This window comes from Motacilla alba, chromosome 15 (assembly GCF_015832195.1).
Source record: "Motacilla alba alba isolate MOTALB_02 chromosome 15, Motacilla_alba_V1.0_pri, whole genome shotgun sequence".
NCBI lineage: Eukaryota > Metazoa > Chordata > Aves > Passeriformes > Motacillidae > Motacilla > Motacilla alba.
Window position 1 is genome coordinate 11475706 of NC_052030.1, and position 24992 is coordinate 11500697.

General features: G+C 44.4%; 1 protein-coding gene across 12 annotated transcripts in view; it reads right to left on the bottom strand.

Annotated features, from left to right (window-relative positions):
* Nucleotides 1-24992, bottom strand: part of PITPNM2 (phosphatidylinositol transfer protein membrane associated 2) — a 125204-nt gene that overhangs the window by 69053 nt on the left and 31159 nt on the right. Inside the window, exon 1 of one of the 12 annotated variants that reach the window (XM_038152910.1) lies at nt 9388-12679. The exons of the other annotated variants lie outside the window; for them this stretch is intronic. The gene's annotated coding sequence lies outside the window, so the exon portion shown is untranslated. Of the gene's footprint in view, nt 1-9387; nt 12680-24992 lie in introns of those variants that run through there. 12 annotated transcript variants of the gene reach the window in all.

Here is a 24992-nt window from a genome sequence, read left to right on the forward strand (position 1 = left end):
CAGCGAGGGGCTGAGGACAAACACTGCTTGGTGAGACTGGGCGAACAAGTCGCATTTGCAGCACTTGATCTTTTTGCCATTATTAGATACAATTTGACGTCACTTATAGAATTTAAGAGCTCATTGTAAAGTAGACGTTTATTACAACTGAAGGATGGAAGCAGTCCAAATGCAATACAGTGACACTGGAGCTATTAAATCTTGTTATAGTTCACTGGGCAGCCAAATACTGGCTTGAAGCAACGTGAGGAGAAGGGGAGGGGGGAAAGTAACACCACAGCAAAGCGTGCACAACACCCACCACCTTTTCTGCTTAAACATTCTCGGATATTGTGCTGGTTTTTTGTACTTTCCATTCCTATTACTCCTTCAGCACCTGGCAGAGGAAAAACTGACTCCCTTCCTTCTGCTTGGTAAGTGATGGTGTGGTGCAAGGCCAGCCAGCCCTCCCCACGCACACAGGGACTCCGGGGGGATCAGGTGAAGTCCATCAGCCGAACTTTGGTTGGGAAATTAACATTTCAAGTCCTGCCGTGCCTGGAGGTTATGCAATAACGAACTAATAAAGAAGCCATTAAAAGAACTAATAAGCACACTGGAGCCACAGATGAGTTCAGACGGAAAGACAAACCAGTCTCTAATCCTTTTGCTGATACTGGGGATAAAGATGAATATTAAAAAGAGCGCTGACATTAAAGTTTAAACGTTTCCAAGCAGTCTGCATGAGGAGAGCAGCCACAAACCCCAGTGTCCTGTGGCCAGGCTGCAGAGCCTGGTGAGCTAAAGGAACTGGGCAGATCCTGCTTTTAATGGGGTTGCTCTTAGTCCAGGACTCAGCCTTATCCACTGAAAACAGGCCAACATTACACACACAAATACATAAATATAGATGTGTAATATATATATAGACACACATATATAGGCATACATATATACACACACAGGGAAACAAAAATAAAAGCAGCACTGACAGTGTGGCAAGTACAGCGTGTTGGCTGAAAACAGACTGAAAATTGCTGGCAGCTCATTAAACTACTGTAAAGAAAAATCTATGGAATGCCACAGGCAAACAGCATGGGCAGGATTTTTCTTTGGTTGGTGGCACATCCATTAGTCTGAAGGGCCACTGGCATGCAGAAGCCTGCACACTGTGGGCAGCAGTGGCAGGGAGATGGGAGGCAGGCCAAGTTTAAAAACAAAATAAACATATCTAATTTCCCAGGTAGCCTCCCTGGGAGGTTATTGCATTTACACTTTACAGCTCCAGGTGCTACAATCCCTCTTCCTGACAGAAATCAGGAGAGGGAACACGAGGGAGCTCGGTGCAGTTCCCACCAGCTGGTCAAGGTTCCACTTGTATTAAGCAGTAAAATCCCAGCCACAAATCCATCCAGGCTCTTAATGTCCAAGTCCACACCACCCCAGTTCTCTTTCTCTCCATCAGTAGCTGCACTGGAAATCATAGTTTTCTATTAAAACATCAAGAGCAGAAAGTCATGAAAACTCCCACTTTCATCTTACCAGTCACTAAGCATAAAAGTAAGAAATTGAGAGCAGGGAGGCTGAAGTCCAAAGCTCTGTGTATTTCCTGTGACTCTTGTTCCTACCCTGCTGCACAAGGCACTTGAAAGCCACTCAGTCCCAAACCCATTACAGCCATATCCCACCTCCCCTGGAATGGCAACCACAGCACTCATTCCCCATTTTATAGCTTATTTATTCATGGGTCTTTATGCTCATCTTTTCCAACCGACAGCCCATTTCAGGCTATTTCTCAATGTTAATTTGAATTTTTATCTCCAAATACTTGCAGATCCATTAAACCTGCTTTTGAGACACAAAAATGCAATTTTGGAATTTGAGTCAACATTGGACAGACCCTGGATTGCTTCCTCAGTAACTCCCCATTCAAACTGAAAAGGGTCATCAACAGCTACTTCACTTTTTCAGTAGTTAAAGTCCTGATGGAAAAAACCATTTTATTCCCTCACTTATGCAAATATAATGTGGAACAGGAAATGAGCATTCAAAGCTGGTTTAAAAAGACTATTTCATGGAGGAAAACATTGTACCATTGCAAAGGCAGTGTTAGAGCACTGTAATACTTCACACTGGTTTCATTAGGCTGAGACTTGCCTTGCCTAAAGGCAAAATGGGGATAAAGAAAATAAGTCCCACTCCATCAGAAGAAACTTGTAATGACACCTAAAATTCTTACATGGGGAGCAGGACAGACACAGCAGTGAAGGCTGATGAATAATGGTGCAATTGAGGTGGAAAGTACAGGGCCATTTTGCACAAGAGCAGTAAATGTTTAATATCTCTGTTGTGTCTTTCATCCATAACACCAACAGATTAACAAGGTTTCTGCGTCTGGGTAATTTCTTTGGAGTTTTGATCTTAGAAATAATTACACTAAATATTTTATAAGCGCCTTTGAAAGTTTTTTTTTCTTTTTTTTAATAAAGAAAAAAGAATCGCTCTCTGCTCTCGGACTGCAACGGGGCAATGAAAGTGCACAGCTAATCAATAACCACTTTCAGTTCATTAGTCAGCACATTTTGGGCTGGTGTTTTTTGTTCCCTTCTACCATTCCACATCCCACATACAGAGTGATGGTGCATTTTTAAAGCATCACATCTTACTGCTTTTGCAAATCATCCTTAATGCTAACCACAACATGGAACACCCAGCCTCTAAATACCACCCACACCATTTAGAGGCTTCCAGGGTGTTTCCAGCTGAGACAGAGGAGGCCGAAGTGCCAGACCAGTTCTGTTTCTTCTTTAGTCTGGCTAACAAATTGCTGGGTCATTTCTGTCCCTCACTCCTCTCTGAGAAGTCTAAAGAAGGACAAAGCTTTGTCAGCCACTTGGACAGTCCCAGCTCGAGGACAGGCAGCTCCAGGTTCCTCTCTGGGGAACTTCTGATGCCACCAGAGCCTTGGCTTTGCCCCAGATCCAGCTGCTGCCCTGGAGCCACAGCTGCACCTCCACAACACCCAGGAGCTCTGCACGTGCTTCCAGACCAGGATGCAAGGGTCAGCTGAGGCAGCAGAGACCCCAGGGGTACTGCCAGGTGGTGCCCACATCCCCAGCTCTCACCTCCTCCAGGAAAACTCAACATACTCCTTCTCCACTCTGCCCACTCCATAAAAAATACAACCCAAAGGACACACTATGATCATTTAAAATAGAGCTGAAACTGGAAACTGAACCCAGGACTTTAAAAAAAAAAAATAATTCACCCAAGCCAAGGACAGGAGTGGTACCTAAGGAGACAAATGCAGGTACTGGCAAGAAAAGAGGAAACAACATCCTCTGAGTCACCCACCCAGAGCAGAGCCACAGGAGCAGGAGTGCCTGGCTGGGGCCCAGCCTGCTCCTTGCAGCAGCTCCCAGAGCTTGAGGGATACATTAAAGCTCTGCCCTGGCCTCAGGCACAGCCATCATTATCCCTCATTTGCAAGGAAATTGAGACATAGGGAGAAAAATTATCTGGTCCAATATCCAAGAGAGGATTGTTGACAGAGCAGATTCAAGAGTGGATCCAACTTTTTCCACAAAATAATTTTTTATAAAGAGAGGAGGGAATGGAGTAGCTCAGGCAAATTCAATTTTCTTGATAATTGGCACAATTCTGCAAGAAAAAAAAAGTGAAGAATTTTTTTTCTTCTCACCGACTGCCTTTCAAGATATCAGTAATTTCTGCAGAAAATAAAACAATTCTTGAAAACATCAAATTTCCCCAAGAGCCCAGAGGTTCTCAGCACACATCTCACCCCAACTCCTGCCACCCCCAGACAAGCCCTTTTCCTGCTGGAAAGCACATGGAGCTTTAAGAGTTTTCTGTTTTGTTGAAATCTTGGTAGATGCAGTAACTTGAATGAAGACTGGCAGAGCTGCCCAAGCAGTCTGTGACACTCAGACCAGCCTGGCCACAACCAAACACCCACCCTCCCTCTTCCAGAAGGGCTACAGACCTCCTGTTTCTACAAATGACAAGGAAAGAAACTACTCAAGATCAAAAGATGCTCAAACTCTCTCTCACAACAGTATCCCCAAAACCCCATGCAAATAATTCTTGCTGGGGAAAATACTCTCGGATGTAATTAAGTGGTGCTCTGAACCCAATTTTTGCATTAATATCTTGGGCATCACAAACCAAACTCGCATTTCAGCTGTCAAATCCACAAGACAAAGCTTTGAAGCAAATCCTTTGGCCTTTAATTCTGACCCATTTTGCTGAACCCCTCCCACAGCCCTTCCCACTGGTTTCAGAAAGCCAAGATCTGGCTTCACTCAGATTTCTCTCTAGGAAACAATTCTCTTTTCTACAGAAAATTTCTGGATGTATCAAAGTATTTAACAGCTATAGAGCACATATTGTGGTTTCAGCCTGACAAAGCAAGCAGAGAGCTTTCCCAAGGGTGGAATTCTCCTGTTCCTTGAGGACTCATGTGTGGTTTTATTCCTCAAATTAAATGGGATTTCAACCACCTCCTCCAACTACAAATTCAGCTTCACAAGTCCATCAGGGTGTCCTGCAACGAGGTGTCACACTGCACATGTGGGTCAAAATGTAAATTAAAACAAAAGTAACAAAATCTGTTTCGTGACCCCCCCAAGACCCATTCAAATAAACTTTTTCTTTGTTCCCCAACAAATATCCAAATTGTTTTGTGGGTGTTTTTTTGAATTGTCCCTTACAAAAGTGTTCCAAAAGCAAGCTTACTAAGGGTATAGGCACAAAATTTTCCTTTTCATGAGATGCACCATTGGATGGAAACCTTGTTCCAGCCTGACAGCAGCTGAGGAAGCAAAGCACGGAGCAGAAAGTGTCCAACCCCCTCGGTTCAGATTTCAGGGATGGCTCTGACCGAGTGCTGCAGTTCCCTGTCCTGGTTCCCCAGCTCCTGCCATGGCTTGGCCAGCTGTTTCACACCTTGGGAATTTCTCCATGCTGGCTGACCCAGCTCTGTCAGCTGCCGGATTGCAGGAGCACTGCACAGCCCCACGTGCCCTTTGCTAAAGGGCATTACAGCTGTATTTATATCTGACATAAATCTGCTCTGTAAACAGTGACCTGATTCAGGAGCTGGGCTTTCTTAGATGGCCACATCCAGAGCACGCGTGTCTGCTGCTCCTGAGGGACAGCCTCTCAAAAACCCCAGAACTGGCAGGTGGGAAGTCAAAACCACCCAAAGCTGGAGGGTTTGGGATATCCATGAAGTGTAACAAGGAACCAAAGGACTCCAACATTCCAGCTCGATCACAACGTGGCATGAAGAACAATTAGTCTGTGCAAAAAAAAGCTGCCTGCAGTCTGCAAGAAATGTAATATCTGAGGGACATTAAAATTTGGATAGTTTAGTCCAAAATTCACTGCAAATGCTGGCTCATAGTCAAAACAATCAGGAGCTGAACTGAAAATAATATCGAAGTTCTCACTCCAGGCACCGGACCCTGTTTTCTCATCTCATTTCTATTCTTCTGTTTGCTGCCAATTCAAAGAACTGAGACCAAAAAAAAAAATCAGCCCATTAGTCTTGTTCTTAGAAGTGTTAAGCTCTTATTTACAAAGTTAGTGTTATCCACTGAGTCCATAAATTACAGCTAAAGTACATAAGGAAGCAGTCATGACATAACCCCAATTTAATCTGAACCAGGCCACCACAGTCAAAGAAGTGTTTTTCAAAATGGTAATTAATTTTTAAAAGAATGGATCAAAGGGGGTTCTCAATTAAAAGAATACTTTAAGGAGACAAGCTAGAGAGGATTGTCCACTTTATTAATACAGCAATTTAACAGCTATTCAACATGTAATAACTTCTCATTAAAAGTCAGCCCTCCCCCTTCTCCAGCAGATTAGCCACCCATTTGTCAGCCACAATACAGCTTCATTAGCCTAAAAATTCCATTTCTGCTCTTCTGCAGATTTGCTTTTATTTTCCTTCTGTCAGTAAGCAAAAATCCTCAATGACAGCAAAGTCCAGAAATCAATAACACAAACAGGGGCCTTGGTCTTTCATGGGTTTCAGAGTGTTGGGAGCAGCATTCCCAGCAATGCCAGCAGTGACAGCACACACACTCAACTCCTGCAAGAGCCAGGTAGGAAACCCTGGGATCAACCTAAACAACGCTGCCCAAATGCACAGCAAAGGCTCATCCATGAGCTGGACCTTGTCTCAGCTCACAAACGAAACCTTTCCCACCCAAGGATTGCCCACCAGCACCTCACAGCCTGCTTGCAATCGGAGTGTGTCATTGAAAAGAGGACATACGGTAATTTTACCAAAAGGTTCCCAATGCAACCTTGAGTTTTTGGGTGAAGCATTGTCGTCACGTGTAACACAAAAGCAGATGTCTCCTTCTGGGTGGGTGTTCAGCCAGTGCTGAGGCTCCACAGACCTGCCCAGAAGCAGGTGGGAGCTCAGGCAGGGCCAGCAGGGACAAGTCCTGGGGCTGGGCACCAGCAACGTGCGGTTCTCAACACCTCTGAGAAACATGCACCCAGGTGTCCTGGAGACACAGACAGGAGACACAGCTCCTGTAAGGGCAACCTACAACTCAATAAATCAACTCAACAGAGAGGAGCCCTGTGATTCCATGAGAAGTTGGAGCACTGAGTGGAGAAGCTGCACAGCGAGCAGCCCAGCAGCAGCCCCGTGCTCCGCGTCAGCCTCGCCGCTGCAGCCACAGCCAGATCCTGCATGCATTTCACTGCAGGGTCAGAGCTCTAGGAAGTCCTTATTAAAAGATAACAGAAACTGAAAGAGGTTACAGCTAAGGCTAATACCACCCAAAAGCTAAAGCAAACAAAAACATTCCAGTCTAAGATTTATCTGCAGAGACCATTCAAGCTGTTCTTAAGACCATTAACAGCCCCATGCCCAGGCTCGAGTAAAAAGGGACACCTTTCCTCCAGCTCCTGCAATTTTCAGGAATGAATCCAGACATCAGCAGAATAGGAAGTTCAGGATATATACGGCATTAGTTTCCAAGAGAATATTTATCATGTCACGTGAGACCAGCATTTTTAGCCAACTTGGGAGAAAATAGACAAGCTGCAAAGCTGCCCCAAAAATACCAGTCACGACAATTACAAGGAAGAAAAGCAAAGCATAAGCGATGGCAGCACTAACAATCCATACTTTAGTGAGAAGCTGCTAACAATTTTTTTAATTACACAGACTACTGCCAGAAGATTATCTCAGCTGCTCAGGTGTGCAATTCATGTCTCTAGTTTAAAAAAAAAAGGTATCAATAATTATGTAAATCCAGGACCTTATCCTCTCTGTTCTCCCACTAAAACACAAGCTTTTGCCAAGAACTAGCTGCCGCTCCTTCCTCAAGACAGCACTATTCATCTTCAGCATTTTAAATAAAATTTATAAAGAGCAAAACCATCCAAGAGGTAGTAAAAGCTTAACAACTTATCCACTGCTAGAGGGGGAGAGAAAAGAGCCTGGCTGACAGGAGGCACTCGTGGGTGAGAAGTCTCCTTGGCCACATGCTGGTGACAGTGGCTCTTCCCAAGGCACAAACCAGCTCCAGCTCCTGCAATTAGTAACAGCAGGGCTTGCAGGATTCAACAGTTGTAATAGAAGATTTATTTTTGTCACTAGAATCAGCCAGGGTGACTCACAATAGGCTCAGGGAGCCTCGTTGATGAGTTTCATTTTATACAGTCACTTTTCACCCTTGATTCTCAAAAATACCGAGTGACAATAATGACAATGGAGTATAATAGTCCTAATTAGCTAATGGGAGAGAAAACTTCCAAGTTCCAAACTAACCAGAATTGTTACTTCTAAAAATGCAATGCAGTTGATCTCTGTTGATCTCTGAAATTAGAAGAGAAACAAGAACAGCCATTCTCTTCTGCACATTCAGCAACAACATCCCCACAGCCCCATCAGGAGAAAGAACACGAGCAAGAGCTGTTCAGAGCCCTGGCTTCAGGATGATTTACTGCTAAATACATTAGGAGCATCTCCTGCTGACAAAATAAATAGGTCTGACTGTATCAAAAACCAAGCAAATCATTGCCTTCTCAAGCACAGGTTAATGCATTTTTTCCCAGCGATGATAAAGAGGACAAAAGGACAATGGCAAGCTTTGAAAATTACTTGCCAACAAAGTGATGGCTCAATAATTACATTTTGGAAATATTTCCTTGCATTGCACACTACTGAAGCCACTCTCAAAGCAACTGAAAGCACCAGCAACAAAGAGAAGCCAATGTGAAACTTGCTCTGCTGACTTGACCAAAGCAAAGGGCTGGGCAGGACAGTGGACTTGGTAAAGTCAAATTCAGGACAACCACTACTGCCCTTAAAGCACCAAAGTTGGTTGGAATCTTTATTTAGGTCTAAAGTCCAGTAGCTTTCCTCTGAATAGGGGATCACATGGAAGCTATTTTCTTTGTAGAGGTTATTTTGAGCTGAAAATATTTTCCAGTTTCATGCTGACAGACAAATTATAACTACACTGTTTTACAGAATAACGGACAAGTTTCTGAAGCCTGTCGCAGAGGAAAGTAGAGAAAGCAGCATTTTTCTCTTGACAGTATTTATTCCTGCAGGAGTTTACTCTTTCAAAATAAGGTCATGTGCTCCTTTAGCACAAAAGGACCCAAGTGAGCAGAGCACAGCTATCTGTTCCATTTGTCATCCCAGGCAAGATGAGATAATCAGATTAGCCAAACAGTTACAAATTGCACACATCTGAAGGAGAAGGAAGCAATTTTCTCATATTCCTCTCCCCAGCAATCACCTCCAAGATTTCCAAGACAGCAGTGTCAGCCTCCCTAACACTTCCCAGTGCTGAGCTCCTCCAGGATTCAGGGACAAACTCCTCTGGAAGGCCCACGTCAGCTTGTCACATTTATTGGAGAAAATGGTTTGCTAAGATGATGTGGTAAAAGCCTGCATTAATACCTCCAGCGCTACCCACACCTCCAGCAATGTTCCCTAAGAGCGTTCCTGTGACTGGCTACAAAAACCCTCCTGGGAGAGGCTCCTGCACTCTGCCCACCCAAACCAACATGCTCGGGGTGCAGCACAAGGGGTGATCCCAGGACAAAGGGGATAAGGGGATCATTTACTGTGTTCCTGTTGCATCTTTCACCCTGAGTGGCCCAACAACTCTTCCTGCAGAAATGCTGCCAGACCAAGGGCAAGAAAACACCCAGGCAGAAAGCGATGGAGCATAAAGAGGTTTTAAAAGCAGAGAAATCAGCCAAGTGTGGTATTTGCACCACAGGCAACTGTCTCCAAAACCCCACCTGAACCCCTTGTTTAGGGTTTGGGGTGCCCCAGGACCGAAGCTTGAGCTATCACGTTCTAAAAGGGGAAGGAGATTATTGAACTAAATTCCTTTATACCTTTGCAGTTCAGTTCTTCACCCAAAGACACTCACACAATCTGCACTGAACAGTCTTTGGAAGAAGCTCCCCGAGCCAGAGCAGCAAATGAGCACTAAGTTACCAGCAAGTACAAGCCTCTTGCAGCTCTTCAGCTCGCAGGTGATTGACAGCATTTCTACACCAAAAGCCTTGCTCAACGCAGCCCCATCCGCCAGGCAGCACCAGACTTTCCTCAGTGAGCAGTAAATTGCTCATTTGCCGGAACACAAGGTGCCTCATTTTCCTCCCTAAGACACCACTAATCCTGTATGCAGGGCTAAAATATCTCTGCTGCCCAGCCTGGTGCTGTCAGTGCTGAGAAATACTGGAAACCAGCGTGCTTTGATTCACACTAAGGACAGCTGAAAGAAATGTCAGCAGTTTTTATTTTTAAATGCATGGAGCGCTGTGCCCAGGGCTAGGAACACTCCCAGTTCCCTCAGATGTTCTAGCACACACCAGTTACTCTGAAAAAGGTGGTAGAGACAAACCTTCCACTCAATAGTGCCCTTCTTGGGGTCAACCACAGAAATCTCTCTTCTCCTTCGTTCTCCAGACCAACTTTCCAGCTCTGGGATGGCTCCCAGCTTGCATCACACCCCAGGGGACTGGGGATGGTAAAGATCTATCCTCATCTTGCATGGAAACAATGGTTTGTGCTTTTTGACTTATTTGTTTCATCTCCAGAGGATGGAGAAATCATCTGTGACTGCCATTCCTGTAACTGGACCCCCAGTTCAATGTCAAACATCCTCTGCTCCTGTCCTGCACCACAAAATGAGCACCAAAAAAAAAAAAAAATCCCCAAAAGTTAAGCAATACAGAGACAGACTGTGCTGCAGTTGGGAGAGTTACACACACCACCCAAACTCGTGACATTCCCATAGAAACCACGGAGGGAAAAGAGAAAAGCCTCAAAAAACTGACAAGATAAAACACACATGGTGAAATCTGTAATTCTGGTGAAAAAAAAATCTGCATGTGCAAGTTCCTCCGCAGCTCTCCAGCAGCTCAGGCACTCGGGGCTAACACAGGTAACACACAACTGATGCCAGTAAAGCTTTTTTCAGATCCCTCAGGCTGCCTGATGGGAATAGCCACACATTCCCAGGAGTGGTATTTAAGAGCACAAAGCTGTTGGGTATTAGAAGCAACTTTTTCCCCGTCACTTATGGGCCAGTTCTTGCAGTGAAGTGTCACTACAAATAAAGGAACTTCCTTAACTTTTCCTTAGTGTGTGTAAAGCCTTTCAGAAGGCACATTTTCCTCATTAGCAGGAGCAGTTAAGCATATTAATACTGGGATGTGCAAGAGAAGCAATTGATTCTTTCAGTCATGTGCACATCCCTGTAGGAAAAAAAATCAAAGAAAAAACCCCATATTACTACCAAGAGCACTCAAGTTCAGCTAATGAGCTAACTGGCCACTTTCAGAAAAAAAAAACAAACCAAAAACCTGAAGTTTAAATGTTCTATCACACACTTCCCTACTCCAGACAAGTGCTTTTGTGTGACATCAAAAAAGGGAACGAGAGAAAGAAGAAAAGGGAAGAAAAAGACATGGCTTTGAAATTGCTCAGGGTGCTCTGCTCATGTTCAGGAAAACCAGTCATATTCCAGTGCTTGGCAGAAGCAAGGCAGCTCCACCAGGAGAGGCACAAACAGGCACGGAAGGAGGTTGGTTGTTACGAACTGAATCATTCCCTGAGATGCCTGATGCATCTCCAAACCCCTTCCAGACAGAGGAATAACATCCACAGCGTGCCTGCTGCTAAGCTCAATTGACTGCACACCCCTGAGCTCTACTACCAAAGCCAGAAATAAAAGCCAGCCCCAAATCCAGGAGGTTTGGAAGTGAATCTGCACACTAACACTCTTCTACTCATCCAAGTTCTCCATCCCAGCAGGAATGCCACGTGAATCTCCGTCTCCTGGGATGGCTGGGATGTTACAAACCCATTGCCCCTGTTTCTTCCCCAAAGCTTTACCACCAGCATCTCTCAGGCACAGCACATGATTTTCTGCTTAAGAAAAATAAAAAACAGGATTGTTTTTTCGGGTCTTGAGAAACACTTTAGTCTGACAGATGGTTTTTCTGGAATTAGTTTCTAAATATATACTCTACCTTCCACGCCATCAAAGGCAGGGTTAAAGACACTAACCAGTCAATACATTAAACAGTTTATCTTGTAAGAGGTTTTACAGCTACTTAATAATGAGTTTTGGTAACCACTGCCTGAATGTGTTTATTACTGTCTTTAAAAGACAGTCTTTAAAAATATATATATATATACAATCTGTAATAGCATAACCTTTCCCTTCAGCTGCATAAAAACTCTGTACTCCAATCAATATCATCCATAGCAAGAAACTAAAAAAAGATCAGCAGAAGCCATAAAGCACAGTAAATTACGTTCAGGGAACAGCTCTACTGCCACCATATTTTATAGAAATTCTATTTAAAATTCACACATACAAAAAAAAATGAGATATACAGAAAAAAAAAAGATCTGGACAAGAGATAAAGCAAGTAAGTTGTGCTGTCTGACAAGCAGAATAAGGAAAGCAGAAGGGTAGACTGAATCTGACCTTTGTGGGTCAGTCACATTTTCCATGTGCTGCTAAAGATCTCTCCCCAGGGGGAGGAGGGGGCAGCAAGAGAGAGAATCAATTCATAAAAAAAAAAAAAAAAAACCAACCCATCAGTGTTTACATGAAGTAACCAGTGAGAAATTATTACTTTACAAATCAGAGTAAATCTCCCATCACTTATCTGGTTAAGAGGAAAGTTTAGCATCACCCTGCTGATATTTTGGCGTTTGAAGGTTTTACACATCTCAGAGTCTGAAAACAGCCAGGCCCTTCCATCACACAAAATAACAAGCATTCCTCCCACTCCAAACCCAGAGGCACTGAAGGGCACCAGAGCAGCTGAGTTCACAGAGCACCAGAAGGGCACAAGCATTTCTTTAGCCAATAACAACAACATTCAAAACAAAGCTACAAATATAAACTCAACCTGCTTAGGAACCTTCCATTGCTTAGGAAACAAGTTATTTGCTCTTTAGATTTACTGACCTTCCTGAGCAAAAAGTCATGAAGAGATGCTGACACGAGGAATTAAAGTTGCTGCCACCTTGTCACCTGGACGCAGGAGCTTATACCCCAGAGCCCCCACCCCATCAGCATCTCCAAGCAGTAAGGAATCAGGTGTTTATTAACAATAGCTGGGTATCCAAAACAAACAGGTTGAAAATGTGGATAAACTTAGTACAGCTTAGGGAACAGGAAAAAAAAAAAGAAAAGGGTGCAAGCCCCCCTGCTTTTCCTGCTTGCTCCTTTCACAAAAGCTTGGAACATCTGCAGGAACTGCCTCTCCAAGTATACCCAGGGTTTACTTACTCTTTATTCCCAGGCAAATCTCAAGCCACCAGCCCTTGCCAGAGCTGTCTGAGATGACCCTGTGGCTGCCCCATCTCCAGCTGCATTCCCGAGTGCTCCCAGGCTGCAGGTCCTGTGAAAGGTGCCAGCCAGGGCCCTCCTGCTCTGCAAACGCTGCTTATCTCACCTACAGCCAAGAGCTCTTTCTTTTCTGCTCTGAGGCTACTTCCAATCAGAGTCGGGAAGATGAAAGGAAAGCAGATACAGAGGCATGGCTGGAAGTAGAAGTAATTAGGATGTTGGAAACCAAATCAAAACAGAAGATACAGCTTTTAAGAAGTCCTCCTCTATTAATCTCAGGCTCAGAGAGGGATAAAAATGTTTCTATTCCAATGATGATCTTTGAAGAAAAAACTCAGTGTTTGGCACAAGGAGTAAAGGTAACTCTCAAACTGAAGAATTTAACAGTACTTACATTTATTCCCATTTCCTTCGCTAAGCCAAGTACAATTACCTCCAATGAATGTTTCCATGCACAACTCAAAAATCAGGAATATCCCTAATCTAAATCTAAAAGAGGGACTTGAGACACCATAGGCAGGTGATGCTCCCCATAAAGAGCAAATACAACAATACTGCCATTTTCTTTGAAAAGCTGGTGGTTTAGGGTTGTTGTTTTTCCAGGGATTTTTGTTTAATGGCACACTTTTTTCTTTCTACCTTTCTGCCAGCTTCCCTAGAAGAAAACAAAACAAACCTCTATGACTAATCCTTCACTTTGCCAGCTGACAGAAACCACGGTGTTACCACAGCACATTTAAAATAAAATCACAATTTTAAAGGGAAAATGTAGAAGCACGTTCTGGTCCTTTGCCTTCCCCCTCATCCCCCAGCACTGACATCCCTCACGAGCGAGGGCTGGAGCTGCTCCATTCACCTGGGGGCACTTCAGTGATGCCCTGAGTGGACAGAAAATCCACCTCAGGACAGAGAGGGAACTGCTTCTGCCACCCAGAACTGGTGTGAGAAGTTGCCATGGAGGAAAGGGAACTGCTCAAGTGTCTTGAGGTACTGTGAGATGCTACAGCCAAGCCAGAGGGAACACAGAAGCAAATGGATTCAAGTGCTCCCACAAACCTGAAGCTTCCAGACAAGAAATTACCAGTAATTACTAATAATATAATTTTCATGCAGCACTCATCAGCATGAACCAGTTCTGTCCTCACAACAAAGAGGAACAACAAAAGCCACAAACAGTTACTGAATTAGCTTATTAAGATCTCTGGGATTTTTTTTGAACCTTCATAACCATCAAAATTGGTCTGAATGCACAAACATGATTACAATAAAAAGGCCCAGATGTCTTCTGGACACGGCAGCATCAGATCCAACATCATATTGCAGAAACCTCCCATTGAATGATCTCTTCTAAGGGATGAAGGCTGCTCCTCTGGAGTCACTGCCCATCCTGGTCCTTCCCATGAAGGACTGCAGCACAGGAGGAATTTCAGAAGCTGCTACTCCAGTTTCAAACATGCTCCTCTTTAAAAGAGCACACACTTACCAAACGCCAGAGGTGGCCAAGCAGACTGGCCAGGGTATAGCACAGTAAAACAAACAAGCAAACACAAACAAACAAACAAACCTAACAGCAAAAAAAAGAGAGCCCAAAGGCTGTAGCTGATTTTCCTCCTGTGCCTGTTGCTGTTTGCCATCAAATCACAGCCCTGTAAGGCAGAAAGCCCAACCTCCATCAGATGCTTTCCTGGTTAAGAGCCAGGCACAGGCAATGTGACCTGTGGGCCACAGCAGACCCGTTTACATCAAAAATTTAACCTCTGGGATGAAAAGATCAGGAGGCCCATCCTGATGGTGAAAAAGAACCAATCACTTCATCAGTGAGGTGGTCCTGCAGGGAAGAGAGGCACAGCAGGACAGAGGAGGCTTCACCCAGCTCTGCAGAGCCCTTGCCACTGCCCGGAGCCAGAGCCAGGGCACCAGGAGGGGAGAGGAGCCCTTCAGAGGCCGCTGTGCCCAGCCAGCAGGAGCAGAGCCAGAGAGGACAGGGCTCATTCCAGAGACATTTTTAGCACAAAGAGGGGAAGAGCACAGCAGCTCTCCTGTACTACTGCATCCACCCAGTTTCCAGAATTTCCAACTCTGTAATGATATGGTTTCTGGAAGAGCACTTCTAGCTGGATCAGAGGACATCTCGTGAGCACACCCTTGGCAGCACCATGACCACGGTGTGGAAAGACGCTGAGTGCATGATCCAGGCTCTCCATAATTCAGTTATGTCCCCTTTTTAGCAGAGGTGAGAGGCAGGTGTTTTAAAAGCAGCTTGCTCTTAAGTTTGTTTTGTGTTTGAGGGGTTTTTAGTATTTTTTTCTTTTTTCCCTCCTTACAATAATAGTAAACCAAATTGCTGGTTTTTCTCCAGTCCCAATATTGGTTGTGCTGCTGAGAAAGCTCATGTAGCAGAGCAAAACTCAACTCAATTAAAAATGAAGCATGGACTCGGTTTTCTTTTGAGCAGGAAGGACAGAGACTCCCAAGAAGCTTCACCCTACACTAACCACGTTTGGCATTGCCCAGACACACTTGCTCAGGGAATTTTTATGCAGTGGAAGAAGAGTTTTTCCACAGCGACAAATACTTTATACAGCTGTCCAAATGAAACCACCCATTTGCTAGGAGATTCAGCCCATCCTGCATTCATTCATTCTCTGAACCATGCCCTTAAAAAGAGAGTGTGTTATTCTTTTGCATTAAGCAAAGCTGTGTTAAAATGTTTGTTTCTGATGGAACAGGGAGACAGACACCAGGAGGAAGCAAGCTGTGTCTGAAGAGCAGAATTCCTGGCAGATGGGTCAAGAGCAGCAGCTGTGTTCACAGAAAACACACACGTCTTTACATACTTGGGGCTGCCATGTGGAAAACATCACAAGAGATGGTTCACAACGAGGGGAAAAGAGACTGCTTTTGACAGCAGGTATCAGGATGCTGCTCTCCTGAGCCTCTGCAGTGGATGCTGCAGATGGATGTCTCATCGGGCAGGGAAAAGGTCAACATTAATAATGGAGCTGCACCAGTTCGTGACAGTCCCAGAAATATCATGAAGAGATACTGATCTTTACTGCAGTGTGATCTCCACATGCATGAGAACAGCCCCACCTGCCCAAGACCAAGCTGAGCCACCAGTACTCCCAGTCAGGCTTGCATTTCCTTGGCAGCACCCTGTCCCTGAGCACACCAGGAGCACATTTCTACCACTACCTACACAAGAGACGTGCAAAGGGAGAACCAAAAGGTGACACGTCCTGGCCTCTATCCTTGCTGTGAAGCAGATCCTTGGGCAGGGATGACCAAGGAAGACTGAACCCGAGCAGCCAGAGCCCAACTCTGAAATCAGAGTTCACACTTAACAGATAAATGACCCAATTTTAGAATGCTCATCACACTTTGTGCAGCCAATTCAAAAAGCAGCTCCTCATCTTCTCTGCGAGTCAGGCAAAGGGCTGCTGCTGGATTTACTAAACTGTGTCATGGAAAGAGCTACAGATGCCTTATCATTGCTAAAATGTTACAGAGATAAGGTCCGTGTGTCAGCTGCCTCCTGGAAACACAGCTAAGGGCACTTTATGCTTATTCTGCACTGAAATCAGTGTATCAAATCTTTCATGCTAACAGGAGATCCAGACACCCAGCAGAAAATGAGCATCAACATTGCCACCACATACTTTGAATTGCCCTGGCCTCAGCAGGCTCTCTCTAGCCCTTCTTTCAAGATGTTTTAAGTGGATTATTTTCCCCAAGAAGGGCCAGGGAGACACAGAAATTGTTACAAGCAAAACGAGTAATGAGTTTAGCAAATCCCTTATGCCAGTTACACTTAAACTGCTGCCCTAAACACACTAGGTAGTAACAGTAATTAAATAAGCAACAGCATTGTGCTCCAAGGATTTTATCCACTGAAGGGCTGGAAAGCACTTGAAGCCTTTGTCAGGAAAGCATGTAGGTGCAGCTTTGTTCTGTGCTCCCGGTGAGGATGGAGAGGCAGCTCTCCATTTCCAGAGGAGCACTACACACGTTAACAGCACTCTTGTTTTCTCCTTTACAGCTCAGGGATAGAGGGGAGCATGAAGTGTGATGTGAGCACCTGGTGAACACACACAGGAGGGCTGCAGTAAGAGGAAAAATCATTGTTTCTGTTGCAGATGCCCTCAGCACCATTTCAAAATACTACCCTGTTAGGATCAGCAGAATTCAGGAGATCCTCACCTCTGGATGCTGAACTTGATTCTTCATGGCAAGTCCCACAACAGAACACACCCTCACCCTCAGAGGGACCAGCAACCAAAGGAAAGCTGTTTCCTTCATCACATATTCCACAGGGTCATCTCCTCCCAATTGTTATTCTGAGGACTTGGTCCTTCAGCTCTCTGCTATTTATGCACATTGTTAATCTGAGTGCTCCACGTACGCCGAGCATTCACGAGTCTACAGATAGGACTTGCTCTATTCATAAATAGCAGAGCTCCTGCAGGGAAAGATCCCAGCATTAGTCAGAGCTATTGAGAGAAGGGAAATTAGACAGCAGGTACAGAGAGAAAGCCCGAGTGTGTGTGTTACATATTTAAATGACACTGACATTTCTTCAAAGCCTTACTGAGTTTTTCATAGGTTGGATGCTTTGGGGTATTTTTGGTTGATTTTTTTTGGAAGGCTGCAGTTGTACAGGAAAAATTCTTACAAAAAATGATCAAGCAGCTGTTATTGTCACAGTGGGAGAGGCTGAATACCATATGATTAATATCCAAGCTTACTGTGGAACAACAAGAAAGAATGGTTAAAAGGAGAAGGAAAGTCAAACTAGGGAAAAAAAACCAAATCAAAATCACTCACACAATCCATACAGTTTACACACTGAACACACTGTCACAAGGGACAGAACAGAGTCCCCCCAGCTGAGGAGGGACCTGTGTGACATGCTCACACCCAGGAGCAATGCCCATTTTGCTCTGTGCTCAAAGAGAAACGTGAGGGGATTCATGCATCCTCGAGAGCTGGGCCTGGCTGAAGGCTGGAAAACACATAGCTCCTGCTAATAAATCTCTTAATTTATTAAGATAACTTCTAATCATTAAAGAGAAAGAAAAGCCATACCCCTGGAAACCATGCTCAGTGAACATAGCAACTAATAAATACAAAGACAACTCAAGAAATGTATGGTGTTATATCTTCTTAACTTCTTGCTTCATTAGCTGAACTGTAAATTAGCATATTTTTCCTCTTCTGTGAAGATCTTTTTTTCCCCCTCCCCAAAAGTGACATAGCTTCATTGCTGTTCCAAGGATTGTTCCCTCTCCTCGATCTGAGGATTAACTTGTCACTTAAAGCCCCAACCTGTGAAAACACACATGGACAGAGCTTTCCTGATCTAAAATGCAGGTAGTTAACACAGTTCTCCTTTGTGCTGCTTCAGGAAAAAAAACCGAGAGAAAACCAAACACAAGACCTATAGAGAAACCCTTTTTTTTGCTCCACCAACCACCTGGACTAAAATCAAGCTCTGCCAATCCTCCTCATATTGGTGAAAGCCAAACCATCCACCTGCAGCATCCCACTGCACCAAAGAGACTTTTCTTCCAAAGCACCCACTCTGCATTTTCATCCTCTGCTCTACATGGACACAAGAGCCTCTCTTCAGGCTAAAAAATGCATAAATAGTTACAGGTTGGAGAACATGCAGGCACAGCAAAATAAAACTAGCATTTCTGACATTATTGTGCTGGTGAGTCACCAATTTATTCTTGTTTGTCAGCTCCTGTAAGGACCAAGATCTTCAGAGGTGGCTGAGGCCAACTGAGGTGGCAGCCAAGCTTGGGCCCAGATGCCCAGAGCCAGAAATGCCTTTTCCCCCTTTAACTGCTGCCAACAAAAGCAAGAAGGGATCAGAGAGGAACTTCAAGTGACAACATCCCCCTCTCCAGCCTCTCTCCCAACTGCAAACTCCAGCAGCATTTCAGCCAAGCTCAACACTGCCCACCAGTTCTGTCCCTTCAGGGAAGCAGCTCTTCCATCACAAAAAACCAAGGTTCACTTTCTGTCCCTGCAGTTTTACAGACTCAAACGACCTTTGGCAGCACAGCCAGGAGCCCTCTCCACAGGTGGCAGGACTGACAGATGCCCAGACCCCACGGAACAACAGCAGTAGATCAAAAAGCACCACCCCAGCGACACGGAGCGAGCCAGGCGATGCAGAACACGGCTGGTCTCAAGCTGAGGCACAAGTGGTTCAGGGAATTTGTTTGCATAGTTTGTCCTTCATTAAGATCCCATGGGCTGGGGTGCAGAGGGGAAAATCAGGGATGCATTTGTACTAATGGCAGGGACCACATCATAATTTGCAGTCTCTGGGCCTAAGGCTCACACGTATCACTTGTATTGAACACTTGCTTTATTTCCTTTATTCTTTCTTCCCAGTTTTTCTCTCTTATGGCAGCCCACTGTGTCTTTCATACACTTTCACCTTCTCCCCTACCACGAGCTCTGTTTGAACAAGGTTTTGCAGAACAGAAAAATCTGTCTCCTGCTGGAACTAGCCAGATCTGACTCTTTTGCCTAAGAAAACAATGTCCAAGTATAATAGTAACCCTCCACAGCTCAGAGCTAGGATAGACGGTGATCAATAATACCCAAAAACCCAAGTCGGCAGGGACCAAGAGTCAAGTTTCTAATCACTAAAAACAGTTACCACTAACTCCTGTTGCTTTGCAAACTTAAATCAGTTTAAAAAGAACCACCAGAAGGGGGATGGAGCTTGTTCATTGGGGACCAGAGTTTTCTCCAAGTGGGAACAGAAGTAAAGTGTTCAGAAGTCCCATTAAGGAAGCAGCAACCCTTTGATGTTTAAGTGACTTAATGCTTTTGGAAAACTAGGCTTGGTCACATTGGTGATCCAGTATTCTGTAGAAAAAATTGTGGTTCTGGTGCTTAAAATCTTGTGGTTTGAGGAAAATTCTACAGAATGGAGCAATAAAACCTCACAGTGAGCACCTTGAGTTTCCTTTGCTAATCATCCAAAGCCACTGTTGGCAAGGAGCGTGACAGGCTTATCCAATGGCTTCCATAAAAGATTGCTCACTTGTGCACATTTTGAAAGGGCAACCCCTTCTGCCTCGCCTCTCTCTCACTGTTATATTTAAATACATTAATATTTTAAACTTCTAAAAGCACAAGCAATTTATCTCTTCTTTAAAAATAAATAAGGTGGGGAATGTGATCGTATTTAGAAAGCTGTACTTTCTACCTACTTTCATGAAGATAGAAATATATTTCAATGCCCCTAAAGCACGCAGGAGGTCAGTCCAAAGTCACAAGGGAGAAGCAATTTTGGATGCCCAAAGTGACACCTTCTTTTAAAAGGAGCAGCTTTGAGAGATAAGCCTGCAGCCACCTACTAATCTCCTGAAAACAGAGAGGAACAAACAGACTTCCATCACTTCAGAGAAATACTTCCTTCCATGTTTGACAATAAAAAGATAAATAATAATAATAATGATGATAATTTAAAAAAAAAAAGAGACAGGAGACAGACAGACATCTGGGTTATGTTCTAAATGTAATTAGAAGCCTGACAACAGGACAGAATAATGTCAAACAAATTACAAGCAATGTGTTTTCATTCACAGGGTGACAAGTCAACAGGCAGGCAGTTAATTTTAAGACTGATTATGTACCAACTCCTTAAATAACATAAACACACTCACCTCCACGGAGAGCAACAGGGAGTCCAAACACACCATCGATCTCCCTGTGGGCAGGGCTGAGCATCTCAGCTGTGTCTGGGAAACGATGAGCGTGGATTTTAGGGGGGGTTGTGTGTTTTACAAGGTGCTGGCATTGCTCAGCGGGTGCCCCAGCCCGTGTACCTTGGATCCCAGTGCTGCTGAGCACCCTCAGCTCTCACTGACACAGACACGTGGAAGTGCACACACAAAACCACTCTCAGAGATCCTGCCTGCGGGAGGAAAAGCTGTGTGGTTCCTAACAAGGGTTTTTCAGGCCAGTGCTCTCACACCACCTCAGATGATTCCTCACCCAGGTTCTCCACCACTCCAGGACACCACAGTGTGCAGGCAGGGAAGGGCTCAGCCATCTGAGCTCAGGTGAATTTCCAGGGGCTGAGGCACATCCCCTGCCCACTCAGGGGCTCTCAGGTGTCCGGTTTGGGCAAACTGTGGCATGTTCTTACAGGAAAGCCACGGCTTTCCTTCCCACCACGTCCAGGCAGCTCCTGGAGGTTTTCCAGCCTGGACTTGCATCCCTGCTCCAAGGGACCCATTCTGCCTCCCACACCAGAACCTGCAGGGGCCAATTTACACAAAGCTTCAACTTTCTGAGGCACTTCAAAAACACAACAAAACAAAAAACTCCAACAATTCTTATCAACCAAGTAGCAAAGGCAGAAGACGCACAGCCTGGGGAGAGAGTGATTGCAGAGAGGAGCTCTTCATTTTCCTGCAGCAATAAGAACCACCTATTTGTTTGAGTGATGGTGGCTTCACGAGAACACCAGTGCAGAGCCAAGCGACGACAGCTCTGACGTAAATAGAGGGAGAAAGCAAACAGAGTCAGTGCAAAGCACTGAGCAGCAATGGGACACGATGGTGGAGACGCCAGGCTGCAAGGAGAAACAACGCAGCGAGGCAGGATGACAGATGAAAAAAAAAGGTTACAAAAGCAGAACAGACTAGAAAGGCATTTATAGGATAATAATCCTTGCCTGTGTTTCTAATAATATCTGTAATAGTTAATAGCTGAAAGAATTTTAGAAGGTAAATTTACTTTTTGTCCTCTGTGCCATTTTCTGGCGGCATTTGCCCCAAATGCCTGAAGATGAATAGTTGGTTTCAACATCTACTGATGTGTGTGTGTGTAGTTGGGGTGAAACTTCCCAGGGAACTCCTCAAGGGACAGCGCTGAACTGGTTAAATCCCCTCAGCGGGGCAGGAACAAGCTGGGCAGCCCCTGTCAGTGGAAATGCAGACTAAGCAGCAGCAGTAATGCCGGGAACCTTTTGGGGAACATTTTGACCAACTACAAAATGGTCAAACAGCACCAGGCTGCAAATTAGACATTGACACCAGATGCTCTGAATAAATAAATACACGCACAGTTGTGGAAGGGCTGTGCTGGAGGCTGGTGAAACTGACTGGAACAATGACAACCCAACAGAACCGTGCCTGGAGAGCAGAGGAAGCAGCTGGTTACATTTCTCTGGACTCTTCCAGTGTTTCTTTTGAGCTTCACCTTACCTAACACATCTACAAGCTTAAGCTGTGAACAAATTCATTTAAATTAGACCTCTGAAGCATGAACTGCCCCAAACTACTCAAATTTGAAACAAAGATGAAATAATAGGTATTAGATTAAATAGGTGAAGATACATCCATTTTAATTGTAGAGCTATACAGTGTAGAGCACCCTGGAGAGGAAAAAATACGTAGCCTATCTCCTTGAGAGTAGTAATACTTAGGTTTAATCTGTAGTGTTGTCACTCTACAGAGATGAGGCACACAGAGAATTTTTATGCCGTGTGCCAGACTTCAAGAAATCAATCCAAATTCCAGAACACCTCTAACAATAGTCAGTCAGGACAAACATCATAACTGCAAGCACCTTCAGTTTGAAAATACACAGATATGATGATAACTGCAGCAGCACTACCAGTGCACTCTGAGAATTAATGTCACTCTCCAAAGGGAAGGGCAATGTCTTAGCACTCGCTCTCTGCCGCGTGATTCAGGATCTTGGAACATTTGCTGACACCTGAATCTCTCTGATTAGTGTCTTCCACCCAAAATTAAGGGAAGGGAGGGGAAAGACTTTTGGAAAAGAAAAATTATGCAGAGACGTTGTTGTAACAGTTCTAAATATTTCCAGTAATGCTTCAGATGCCGCAGTGAGAGATGTTACCCAACAGCTTTTGGAAACAAGGCGGTGATATTTACCATCATCACCTTCCCCAGCTCAGCATGCTGAAAGCACATGGAGAGGAAAACCACACAGCCTTGGAATAGTTGTGTTGGGGTACAGGGGCTGGGGGGTGAGCCTGGGAGAGGTTTTGCTACTTTTTTTAAAAAATTATTTGTAACTGAATCAAGCCAGAAAACCTTCCCAAGAGCAGAGCCCTCACAAACCACCCTGGACAGCAAAGATAAACACACTTTGGAAAAGTTAAAATCTGGTCCAACATACTGAGCAGACAGTCTCCACATCTTCTGAGTGTCAGCTGAAGGGGCTGAATCCCAGACTGAGCATGGGCCCAAGACTCCCCACAGTGCTGGATGTGGGGGCCCCCACCCTCCCTGCCTGTCCTGGGAGGTTTGGTGCACCAAGGATATTCCTGCTCTTGGGAAGGGCTCTTTTATCCTCTGCTTCCCAAAGCTTATGAGCAATGAGCCTTGCTGCTCTCTAGAATCACAGAAACTTCCAGGGATGGGGCAGCCACAGCTTCTCTGAGCAATCTATTCCAAGAAACAGCCAAAAGTCAGAGCCCAGACTGAAGCTGAGTGAGAGCCAGTTCAGAGCTGGCACAGAGTGGCTGGAGGCACCCACAGCTGCTTCCCACAGCTGCTGTAAAAACCATCAGCCCTACCGTGTTGCACCTGCAATTATTTTAAGCAATCAGCTTTGGAAAAACACTAAGTAACGTTCATTCCTCCTTTCTCATAACAGTACAACTTGTACTGAGCCTTCCTGTTGCTAAAGAAATATTCCATTTAAGAAAGCAGCTCACTATCAGCTCAACAAGCAAGCAAACAATGCCTTTGTGTTGCTATGCCTGTTAACCTTTGATTTACAACCCCGTTGGTCAGTTTTGGTTTTGAAATTAAGATGCTTGTATGCTGAAGGGCAACAGAGTTCACACCATTAAATTAACATCTGCTAGAACTAATGTGCTACTCGAGAGTCAAAGAACATGTACAAAGCACCAAAAACAGGTGAATGAACATTAAACAGCCTTTTGCTGAATAATTTAAAACGTTACAAGATCATAAACATCTGAAAACAAAGCTCTTTTTTTTTTTGCACACATTTTTGGTAGAAGAGTCAGCTCCGAACAATTTGCTATGTGGTGGCTGTCAGGGGAGATCCAAGTGAGATTCTGGCTGTGCTAGGGAACAGATGATGTGGAAAACAGAGGCTTCCAGGGACAGACAATTTGTTGACCCCATCTGCAGGTTATTATAACACTGACTGATCTCCCAAAGCAATTTTCATTAATAAGAAGTTTCCAAGACCTGTCTTTCTCCTTCTCTCACATCCCAGAGGAATATTTGCATGAGATTTCTAGAGACCAATCCTTCCCTCTCTTCCTCTATTTTTTTTTTCTTATAATGGGAGAATCAAACTTATGCCATATGGGTAACAGAAGAAAACAATCAGCAGGTCATACAGCATCACTTCCCTGCATGAATTCCCCATACATGCTCTGCACAAAGGTTGTGGGATTTTTTTATTTCTGTGAATCTATGGAGCTCACTGCTATCACAGTCACTTCTGCACCATTTTAAAAAGGCAAAGGAAATAAAAAGCATAAATTACCTTCTAAAACAAGCACTTTTTTATGCAAAAGTCTTCAAAGAAGAAATATAAAACACAATTGCAACAAGAGATGAAATTGCTGCTTTAGACTCTAATGGCTTCATAACAGTAATTAAGGCTTCTTCCTGACTTCATAACTATGCCATAATGCATTTATCAAAAGCACATTACCACAATGGACACATTCACTCTTTCTGCAATGTTTCGACAGCTCCCTTTGGACACTATCAGTAAATAAAATCTTATGTGGGCCAATTAAAGAAAGCATAAATCCAAATTCTCCGTGGCTATCTTGTTTTGAATGCACTGCTCTGTCAAATCTTTTTAATGGGAAACGGGTAAGTGCTTTGAATCCAGGAAAAAACTTCCTCCCCAGAGCAGCTCTGGGATGCAGTCTTTCTTAAGAGCCACAGGAAGGAAGGAGAGGAGTGTTTCTTGGAGCTGTGTTTTTATCACAGGAGGAGGAGAGGTTTTGACAGCAGAGAGACTATTGTCAAGTACATTTGGACTCACGTCAAGTCTCTGCCTTGACAAATTGGACTGGGAGTCCTTCCACAGTCAAAGTGCACAACGTGCAACGCAGAGCCATTT